We start from the raw sequence: 10746 nt of genomic DNA, 5'->3' as shown, positions 1-10746 counted from the left end.
TTACTGGAAGACCTTCATCATGTGCACCCAGGTATCTGCCGCATGAAAGCTCTCGCTCGCAGTTACATGTGGTGGCCTGGCTGTGATGGGGAAATTGAAGAGCTGGTGAAAGGTTGTTCTATCTGCCAAGCTGTTCAGAAAATGCCAGCAGTCGCACCGCTGCACCACTGGAGGTGGCCGGAAAGAGTGTGGCAGAGAATTCACATTGATTTTGCAGAGAAGGATAAACAGTATTTTTTGGTGGTTATTGATAGCCATTCAAAGTGGTTAGAAGTTTTCCCCATGTCTTCCACCACATCTCAAAACACCATTGTAGTGCTGCGAAGCCTGTTCTCTGCGTATGGACTGCCAGAAGAGTTGGTCTCAGATAATGGTCCACAGCTGGTGTCGAGGAGTTTACACAGTTTCTGGAGGGAAACGGTATCAAACACACTGCTGTACCTGCATACCATCCTGCATCAAATGGAGCTGCAGAGAGGTCAGTGCAGATTTTGAAACGTGCGTTGACGAAGGATGTGTTGGAGGCGGAGAAAAAGGCTTTTTTACCACTTAGTCATAGACTTGCAAATTTTTTGCTCATGTACCGCAGTACACCCCACACAGTGACTGGTCGGACTCCGGCTGAGTTATTTCTGAAGCGCCAGATTCGGACACGTTTCAGTTTGCTTAAACCCAAGCTTGCCAGTCGGGTTGAAGAGAAACAAGCTACACAGAAACGTCATCATGACAGTGGTGGTTCATGTCTTCGGTTTTTTCAGGATGGGGAAGCTGTCCGTGTCCGAAATTTCAGGGGAGGAGTGGAGAAATGGATTCAGGCAAAAGTGCTGCAAAGACTGGGAGCTGTCACATACATGGTACAGGAGGGTCAGAGGCAACGCACAGTGCATGTCGACCACATGTTGCCATGGCGAGGAAAAGGTGAACAAATTAAAAAGTTTTGCCCTCACCAGTGGTTGAGAATGAACCACCAGTCATCAGGGACTGTGTTTTTCCAGCTGTTGTCCCCAGTGCACCAGTCAAGCTAATACCGCCTACAGTTCTCATTAGACCAGCTGAACAGGTTGTCGATGTGTCATCATCGCACACAGAAAGCAAAAGTTCACCTGAGAAACGGAGGTATCCAGAGAGGGTCTGGGTACCACCTAAAAAACTGGATTTATAACTGGCAGTATGTTGTATGGAAATGTTTTTTTTTATTCCAGTAAATGTTTAGCTGCCAAGTGACATTTTTGTTGTTCTAATAGAACGTTCATTTGCAAAATTTATAAAATGTTCAGGGCAGTAGATTTATTTTGGTTGAGTAAAATGAAAGGTTAGTTGTTGTTAATTATTGCTAAATAAAAAGGGGCTATGTTAAGGGAAAAGCTAAAAGGGAAGGAGTGTAATAGATTGGTGTAATTAACTGGTAGAGATTGCCATCTCGTGGCTCAGTATTGCAAATGCAGTAATTATATTACGGTTTATTATAGAAACGAGTTTTGACGTTTCCTGAGCGAACCGGCTTCGGTAGTTTGGAAGTCTGTATTAGGATGTTGAAGAGTAAAGACGTTTGAGAACTTCTTCCTTGGTCTGATTATGGTCCCGAACACAAAACACTACATGGTTGACTGCGAATAGTGCATTTATACAATAGCATCGGTAACGGAGGACGGCTACATGTAAGCAAATGTAAACAAATATTACGGAGTACATCTTTAATGAACAAACAAGGCACACATGGCTAGGAGTCTTTACATAAAAGATATATATAGTACTTTGCAAGTCACATAAGATGTTTCACAACAGCATTTGTCTTAAGATGGTTATTTATATCTTCAGGTTTAGTGTGTCAGTAGGGAATATAAATGTTAGACTCCCAAACATTACTTTTGCAAATAGAAAAGATTAGAATAGAAGAACAGGGATCTCTGCTACAGATGTCATGTCCCCCACAGAGCCCCTCACTGAACATTGTGTCAGTCTGAGATTACATAAAGAGACAGAAGCAATTGAGACAGTCTAAATAGATAGAAGAACTGTGGCAAATTCTTCAAGAAGCTTGGAACATCCTATCTGACAACAACCAAGGAAAACTGTGTCCAGGTGTACCTAGGATAATTTGTGCTGTTTTAAAAGCAAAGGTGGTCACACCAAATATTAATTTAGCTTTTTTTTTTATGTTTACTGGAATTTGTATGACATTAAATGAAAAATGAAAACTATATATGTCATTATTTTTTAAGACTATTTTCACAAGTGCCTAAAATTTTGCACTGTATATATATATATATATTTTTTTTTTAACAAAAACACAAACTAAAACACAAGAACTGGGGCTGTCAACACTAATTACATTCAAAAGCAAAGTGTGGCCATTAACATATGTATAATGCCACCATACTGTATACATCAGAAGGAAAAAAGTATGATGCTTCTCATACTTTTTTTTTTCAAGATGGCGGAGTAGGAGTTAGGCTTCTCACAGCTCCCCCTGCTCAATGTGCTAAAACAGCAGATTCAGAACAGCTAAACAGCAAATCTGAAATTTTTGTGAGTACTTTTGAATTTTGAATTTGGATTTGACAAATGCCTCCGAAGAAGGCACCCCAATCGAAAGAAGTGCACTCACATGTTGTAGACGCCGACTCGGGCGTGTGTGAGTTGACAACTGCGTCTATGGAAACTATCCTTCATAAGTATTTTGCTGAAGCTGATAAACAATCTAAAGATCGCTTTGATCGTTTGGAAAATCAGCTTGTTTCCATTAAAACAACACTGGAGGAACACTCGAAAGAGTTGGACTCCCAACGTAAGCTTACTATTTCTCTTCGTGCTCAAGTGAAATGCGCTGAGGATGCCATAACTGAGCAGTCTGAGGCTTTAAAGAAACTTCAGGAGAAATTGATCACGATGGAGGACCAGAGCAGAAGGAGCAACCTACGTATAATCAACCTGAAAGAAGGAGTAGAACATAGTAATGCACTGTCCTACCTGTTGAGCATCCTTCCTACATGGTTTCCTGAGTTGGCCTCTAACCCTCCGGAGTTTACGCGAGCACATCGCGTTGGCCGCCCGCGTTCTGCGGGTGCTTCCCCACGGCACATGATCTTTAATTGTCTTCGCCTCACTGACAGAGACAGGATCTTGGGCCTCGCAAGGAAAACACCTGTGGTAGTTGATGGTCAAACTATCCGCTTTACTGCTGACTACAGTGATTTCACTGCTCGACTCAGACGTCCCTGCTTTCCAGTAATGAACCGGGCACGTACCTTGGGGTTTGAGGCTTTTTGTTGTATCCCGCTGTTATCAAACTCAGCCGAGGGTCGGACCAAACCCAGTTTGGTGATTTAAGTGAGGCTGTCAAGTACTTGGATTCTTTTGACTCTTCTGATCCTCATTCATTATGAGAAATATCAATTCCGTCTGTTGTCATGCTTGTTTGTTTATTTCCGTACGGCATGAAGCGTTATTTAACGTCTGACGTCACTACGTGGTGACAGATAGACTTGTTCTCATAGAGAGAGATGATTGTTTGTGGTTTACTTTTTTTGATTTTCTCTGACCCTGAAGATTGCTGTTTTTGGTTTTTCAATATATGCTGTTTTATTTTATTCCACCACTGGGTCTCTGGTATAAAGCAAATAAAAATGTATTAAGTGTGTTTTCTTTTTGCTTATTAATTTATTTTACCTATTCACTTTAAGGGATTTATTATAAATCTTGAAGCACTTAATTACGTTGCGGAAAGTAACTCAGTGGTTCTATTATCAGGGGAGTGAATGAAGACAGTTTAGTTTAATTTGTTATCTTGCTTTTGTGTGTGGATTTTTGTATTATTGTTTTGTTTTTTTGTTTTTTTTTTTTTAAATGTAGGTATGATTGAGTGTGTGTGTATATGGTGTTGGCTCTCATGTTCACCTCTTCTTCACTTTCACGATTTTTACCTCACGAGGTTAGTTAGCTTTATTTTCATTGATTACAAATATATATTTTATGGGTAAAGGTCTCCATGCTATCCATCTTAATATCCGTAGTTTACTCCCTAAAATTGATCAGCTTAGAGCTTGGCTGTCCTATAATAATCCCAATATAATTACTTTGTCTGAAACATGGCTTACTAATAGTACTACTGACGCTATTATTCACCTTGAAAATTATGTAATGTATAGGGCTGACAGAGGTTCCAGGGGAGGTGGAGTTGTTACTTATATTTCATCTAATCTGAGTTCACAGCTAATTATTCCTGAGGTGAAACCTGAGCTTTTCGAAGGTATCTTTGTTAAGATAACTCTTCATGCAAATAAACATTTGATAATAGGCAATATTTATCGACCTCCTACAGCTCCTAAACTAGAGTCTGTTAAGAACATTTTAGCTACGGTATCATTACTGGGAGACTCGAGAGAAATTATTCTGCTGGGGGATTTTAATTTAAATTGGAATGATTCTTCTACATTCAAAGAACGTAATATGGTTAATGGTGCTAATTTGACTCAAATCATCACTGAGCCCACTAGAGTCTGCTCTAACTCTAAATCTCTCATTGACTGGATTCTTGTTTCTCATCCAAACAGAATAATGACTTCTGGAGTTCTCTCAGACTGCTTTAGCGATCATTCCATTATCCATTGTATCTGGAAAATTGCTACTCCTCATCTTCCTCCTAAATATATCAAGGTACGGGAAACTAAATTATTTAATAATAATTTATTTGTTAATGACCTTCGGAGGATAAATTGGGATAGGTTCTACTTAATTCCTGATGTTGAAGCTGCATGGGATTTTTTTATACTGAAGTTGGGCTAGTTATTGACAGACATGCTCCATGGAAATCCATTAAGGTTAAAGGCCATCATCTGCCCTGGGTTAATGGTGATCTTATTAATCTTTTTAAAAAGAGGGATAGGGCCTGGGTTAAACATAAACATACACAACTGCCTGAAGACTGGGAGAAATACAAACGATTACTGAAATTTATGTACAACTCAAACAAGAAACGCTAAAGCCTATTATTATCGAGATAGCCTGTCAAATGAACTAAGTAACCCAAAGCAATTCTGGATGCGAGTTAACACTCTAGTTGGTAAGTCCAATAATACTTCAAATAATATGATAATTAATAATGAAATAACTAATGATCCAGCTGTGATTTCTAATGCCTTTAGTTTGCTTTTTTCTCAAATACCGCTTGTCCAACCTCCTGTTTTTCTCGCGAGACCCGTGTCTTAACAGCCAACCCTGCGGTAGTTCTTTCAAATTTAGACTTGTTAGATCAATGGAAGTTCAACAGGCTATTAATAAGCTTTCCAATAGCAGTAGTCCTGGCCCTGATGGTCTTGAGGGTAAGTTTATTAAACTTGCCTCGCATGTACTAGCACCACCATTGGCTGTGCTTTTTAATATGTCATTTGATACATGTGAAGTGCCTCTTGCTTGGAAATGTACTAAAGTTATTCCTTTGCACAAAGGTGGAGACTCACAAATTCTGAACAATTATAGGCCAATATCAATAATTAATAGTGTGGTTAAAGTTTTTGAGAAAATCATTTTTAATCAATTATCTGGTTATTTATCTGATAATAATTTACTTACTCAATGCCAATCAGGTTTCAGAAAACACTTTTCCACTACCACTGCTCTCTTAAAACTCTCTAATGATATATTTTCTAGTTTTGATGACAATCTGTGTACCGGTGCCATTTTCTTAGATCTCTCCAAAGCCTTTGATTTAGTTGATCACTATATTCTATTAGATAAATTGCATGCTATTGGTCTCATGAGATCATCTTTACTCTGGTTTAATAGCTATTTTCATCATCAGTCGTCAGGGGGTGTCCTACAGGGGTTGTCAGTCAGAGTATACAGGTATAGTAAAAGGCATCCCTCAAGGTTCTTCTTTGGGACCATTATTATTTTCTATTTTTGTTAATGACATGCCCTTATGTTGTACAGACTGTAATATTCATCTTTATGCCGATGATACAGTCATTTACTGTAGTAAACCCACTATCTCCGGGATAAACCTCGCTTTACAGTATGACTTTAATTCTATACAGCAGTGGCTATTGGCAAATAAACTTCTCCTTAATAAATCAAAGTCCTACTCTTTATTATTCCATAGAAAAACCTTGGATATAGGTGAAAACAACCTTAATCTTTGTTTTCTTGATTCCTCTCCTTTAGAGTCAACTGAGACCTTTAAATATCTTGGTGTTTGGTTGGAAACTGATTTATCTTTCAAAACTCATGTACAAGCATTGACAAACAAACTTAACTCTCGTCTTAAAATACTTTATCAATCTGTTAAATGTTTTAATTTTCCGGTCAGGAAAAGAATAGTCTTACAGCTGCTTCTGCCTATTTTGGACTATGCCGACATTATTTATCAGAACTCTCCTGCTTCTTGTTTGCATTCCATTGATGTGGTCTACAACAGTCTTTGCCGTTTTGTTCTCCGTTGTCCCTTCAGGACACACCACTGTGTGTTATACAGACAGTTGTCCTGGTTGGCCCCTTCGGCCAGGAGACAGTCTCACTGGTTACAGTTTATTTTTAAAAGTTTTTACTTGAATTATCCAGTTTATCTCAAGCAACACTTGGTGCTTTATAATTCAGCTATACAGCCTGCGATACAATGATCAGATTTTTTTGTTGTTCCTAGAGTTAAAAAACAAGTAGGCAAGTATGCATTTTGTTTTAAGGCTCCATATGATTGGAACAATCTTCCTCTTTTATCCGTTCTTTAACTTCACTTACAGCGTTTCGAAGGGCTCTCGAGGAAAATCTTCGGAATATTTGTCATTGTTTCTAGTTTTGTTTGTTTGACCATGGGCTTCAATGGTCATGTGTTTATTAATTCAAATTTTTATGTCTTCATTTTTATTCATTTATTTATTATTATTGTTATTTTTATCCTCAATTTATTTTTTCTTTTTTTTTCTTTTTGTATTACTCTTAGTCCTTGACCTTGTGCAATGCTAGTCATGTGGTTGTTTCTCTATCATGTTATCTATAGGGATCGTGTTGGGTAGGGTGGGGTTGAGCATTGTGAGCTGGTGTGTGTGTGTTGTTGTGTTTTGTTGTGCGGTTTTTGACCGTGATATTTGCTCTGCTGTTTTGGTTCTTTTTTTGCTTTGATGTACTGGAGGACCCCCTCGAAAACGAGATGCTTCATCTCAAGGGGTTAATCCTCGTAATAAAGATATGTTTATAAATAAATAAAAAAAAACATTCTATATACTTTATATCTTTATTTTTGTGGACAAAACTATGAGAAGTTTGAAATAGGTACTTTAAGATAATCTTTTAGAATATATGAGACAGTTGCATCAATAATGGCAGGAATGTTAAATACAGGTGTGATGGGGATGTAGTAAACATGATGATTAGTTGCATGATGAGAAAGTGTTCATGATTACTGGGTTGCCAAAAAGAGGCTTTTTTGTTTTGAATATATTAATTCAAATGTCAAATCATGGTGTATTCATGTGTGCACAAATAATTGTTTCAGTAGAGTAACATTATCTAACATTATATGGTCCAAATAATGGTGTTGGTTGGAAATCAGTGGGTTTATGTTTTTTTAAGAAGCCTGTGTCAAACATTAATTCTAGCAGTGGAAAAAGATAAATTGCATGAAAATCAATTGTACTTAAATACAAAAACTTAAATAAAAAATAAAAATAAATAAAAAATGTTTTTCAGATCTAGAGAACAATCTTTGCAGTTCTCTGATCAACAGGGTGCTTTCAGTATCACAAACGTTCTGCTGCTTTAATTTAAAGTGTCATGAAGACCTTGGGGCTCTGACTGCTTATTACAAACTATCTGTACACATTGCAGTTGGCCTACACTCAAATCTATTTGCTCCATTTGACTTACTCCCACCTGGTCGAAGCTTGCAGCACTATCATTGTAATCTGTCATCAATAACAATAAAATATTTTTAAAGCAAAGGTGTGAAAGATGAATCATTCATTCAAGGTGTTCCCCTCAGAATGTGGTAATCTCAGGCATATCTATTCGTTTTTATAAACAGCGTTGACCTTCACTGAAAGTTGTAAGGGGTGCTGGATCCACTAGGACAATGTTGGGGATAATTACTGAAATTCTTGGAGTCTTCATCAAGATCATTGATTATGCTTTCAAAAATAAAAATACAAATATATAGCTCTTGATAACAGCAGTAAGACAAAAATGGGCAAAATTTCCAGTCACTCCCTCAGCAGCTGTGTTAGAAGCCTCAGTGCAGCTATGGTAACTGATTTTTTTAAACATAGTCCAGTGAAAAATAATACAAAGTACAATGTGATAAATTTCTAACTATAAAAATGTTTGCTACATATATGTTGTTAAAAACAGCGGAAACGCATCATAATAAGTCTGTGAAAAGGGTCCATTCTTGATTCATAAATGTATTGTTTTGTGTTATTGAGGGAAGACAAAATGATTGCATTTACAGACAGACAGATGAAGCAGACAGACAGAGTTCATTCTGTATGTAACCATGTATGGTTCATAAATGCTACATGTACAATTGATTTTCAGCCAAAATGTTTTCTTGCATTTTAATGACCGTTTATAATACATAAAAAAAAATTCTAAACACTTTCTGCAGCCAGTATGACAAAGTGCATAGGTATTTGTCTGACCATTTTCACTTATATATTTTTTATCAATAAATATATTACTCATGTACAAATTCATGATTATAAGACACCATTTGCATGTCAATTATGGGTATTTATTGCACACAAATTTTGAAGATTTCATAAAATTTATGCAGAGCCCACATTGATGCTGCCTCTGCTTCTGTCTACTTCATGCTGCGTATGATCTTTCATCTTTCACGAGTCTTGTGGTAAATAAAAAGTACTGGCAGACAGCAACCAAAACACCATATCTCAGCACCAGAACATTACAGAGACATGGTTTAATACATACGTTTCAAAATTACTATTCATTTATTTAGATGTAAAACTTATTAAATGAGAAAAACTATTACTGAGTGAACCTTAAAGTCTAATCCACTATGTAGCTTACTCTACACAAGTCATCTTTCAAAAGTTCTTTGTGTGCCAGTCAATGGGCTCTGAGGCACAAACTTGCAATTAGAGGTCAAGGTGAAGGTCTAGGGACAGATTTAGCATTTTAAGTTTATGGACAGAGAAGATTGTCAGGGATTTTCACGTGTGATTCCCTGACAATCTTCTCTGTTCGGGTACTGCTTACTTTTAAATTGAGCAGGTGACCTCACTCAATGTATTGCTGGTCAGTATCAGGGGCAAGACTCAAGACATGTTTGGGTACTTGCATGTGTTCCCCGTACTTTTTACTTAAAGGGATCATAACAGGCCTTTTCTATTATTGTATATTATATATCTATAATATATTCCTTGAGGTATACTTTAAAATATTTTTTGCACAAAAGTCATATATTTGATAAAATATAATTTTTCAACCTCAGTCTGGCTCTCTGTTGCTGCTTCTCCTTTAAGAATTGACAGTAAATGCCCACTGTTACGATTGGCTGTCTTCTTGCCATATTACTCACTGCTAGTGGGCAGGGCTATGGAGAAGATAAATTAAGATTTTAAGTGTTAATGTGGTCAAATGGCTACCACAGTGTGACATCACAATGTGGAATAAGTAGAAAACAAGTAGTTTTTGGCAGCTTGGTTTTGGAGTTCTAAAACTTAGTACAATGACCTCTTATACACCGATGAGTCAAAATATTATGACCACTCACAGGTGAAGTGAGTAATGTTGATCATATGCTCAAAAGGCCACGTCAAGGTAGATTAGAGTAATGATGACCCCTGACCACCACTGAAAATGCCTACAATGGGTACGCAAGCGTCACAACTGGTCCTTGGAGCTGTGGAAGGTGGTCGCCTGGTCCAATGAGTTGCGTTTTCCTTTACATCACGTGGATGGCTGTGTAATTGTGCATTGTTTACCTGGGGGAGTGATGGCACCAGGATGCACTGTGGGAAAACGACAATCCAGTGGAGGGTGGGTGATGATCTGGGTAATGTTCTGCTGGGAAACCCTAAGTCCAGCCACTCATGTGGATGAAAATGTGATATTAGCCACCTACCTAAACATTGTTGCAGGCCAGGTTCATCCCTTCATGTCAAATGGTATTCCCTGATGGCAGTGGCTTCTTTCAGCCACACTGCACACATTGTTCAGGAATGATTTGAGGAACATGATGAAAAGTTCAAGGTGTTGACCTGGCCTCCAAATACCCCAGATCTTAATCTGATTTAGCATCTGTGGGATGCACTGGACCAACAAGTCCGTTCCACAGTGGCTCCACCTCGCAATTTACAGGACTTGAAGAATTTGCGGTGAATGTTTTTCTGTCAGATACCACAGGACACCTTCAGGGGTCTTGTAGGTCCATGCCTCAGTGGGTCGTCACTGTTTTGGTGGCATGTGGACGACCAACAGCATATTAGCCAGATGGTCATAATGATTTGGCTCAGTGCATGTCAAAAGATCATGGAATATTTTATTCCTCATGTCATGACCCCTTTAAGATAAAGGAGCGAGACTGGGCCTGTCATCATAAAAGGTAGAGAGATCAGAGGGAAAGGTTGTACACAAAGGATGTAATGTGTAGCAGACGCAGAAACTTTAAAGTATGCAAAAAGAAAGGCCAAATTCTGCAAACCTCACTGGGCATCTGTTATTCTTGGAGTTGTCTCCACAAACCTGTCAACCAGTTCATGTAGGATCGAAGCACCATTTGTTTCAGATATC

This window comes from Xyrauchen texanus, chromosome 27 (assembly GCF_025860055.1).
Source record: "Xyrauchen texanus isolate HMW12.3.18 chromosome 27, RBS_HiC_50CHRs, whole genome shotgun sequence".
Taxonomy (NCBI): Eukaryota; Metazoa; Chordata; class Actinopteri; order Cypriniformes; family Catostomidae; genus Xyrauchen; species Xyrauchen texanus.
The sequence above is the reverse complement of the archived record's forward strand: the minus strand, read 5'-3'. Positions refer to the sequence as shown.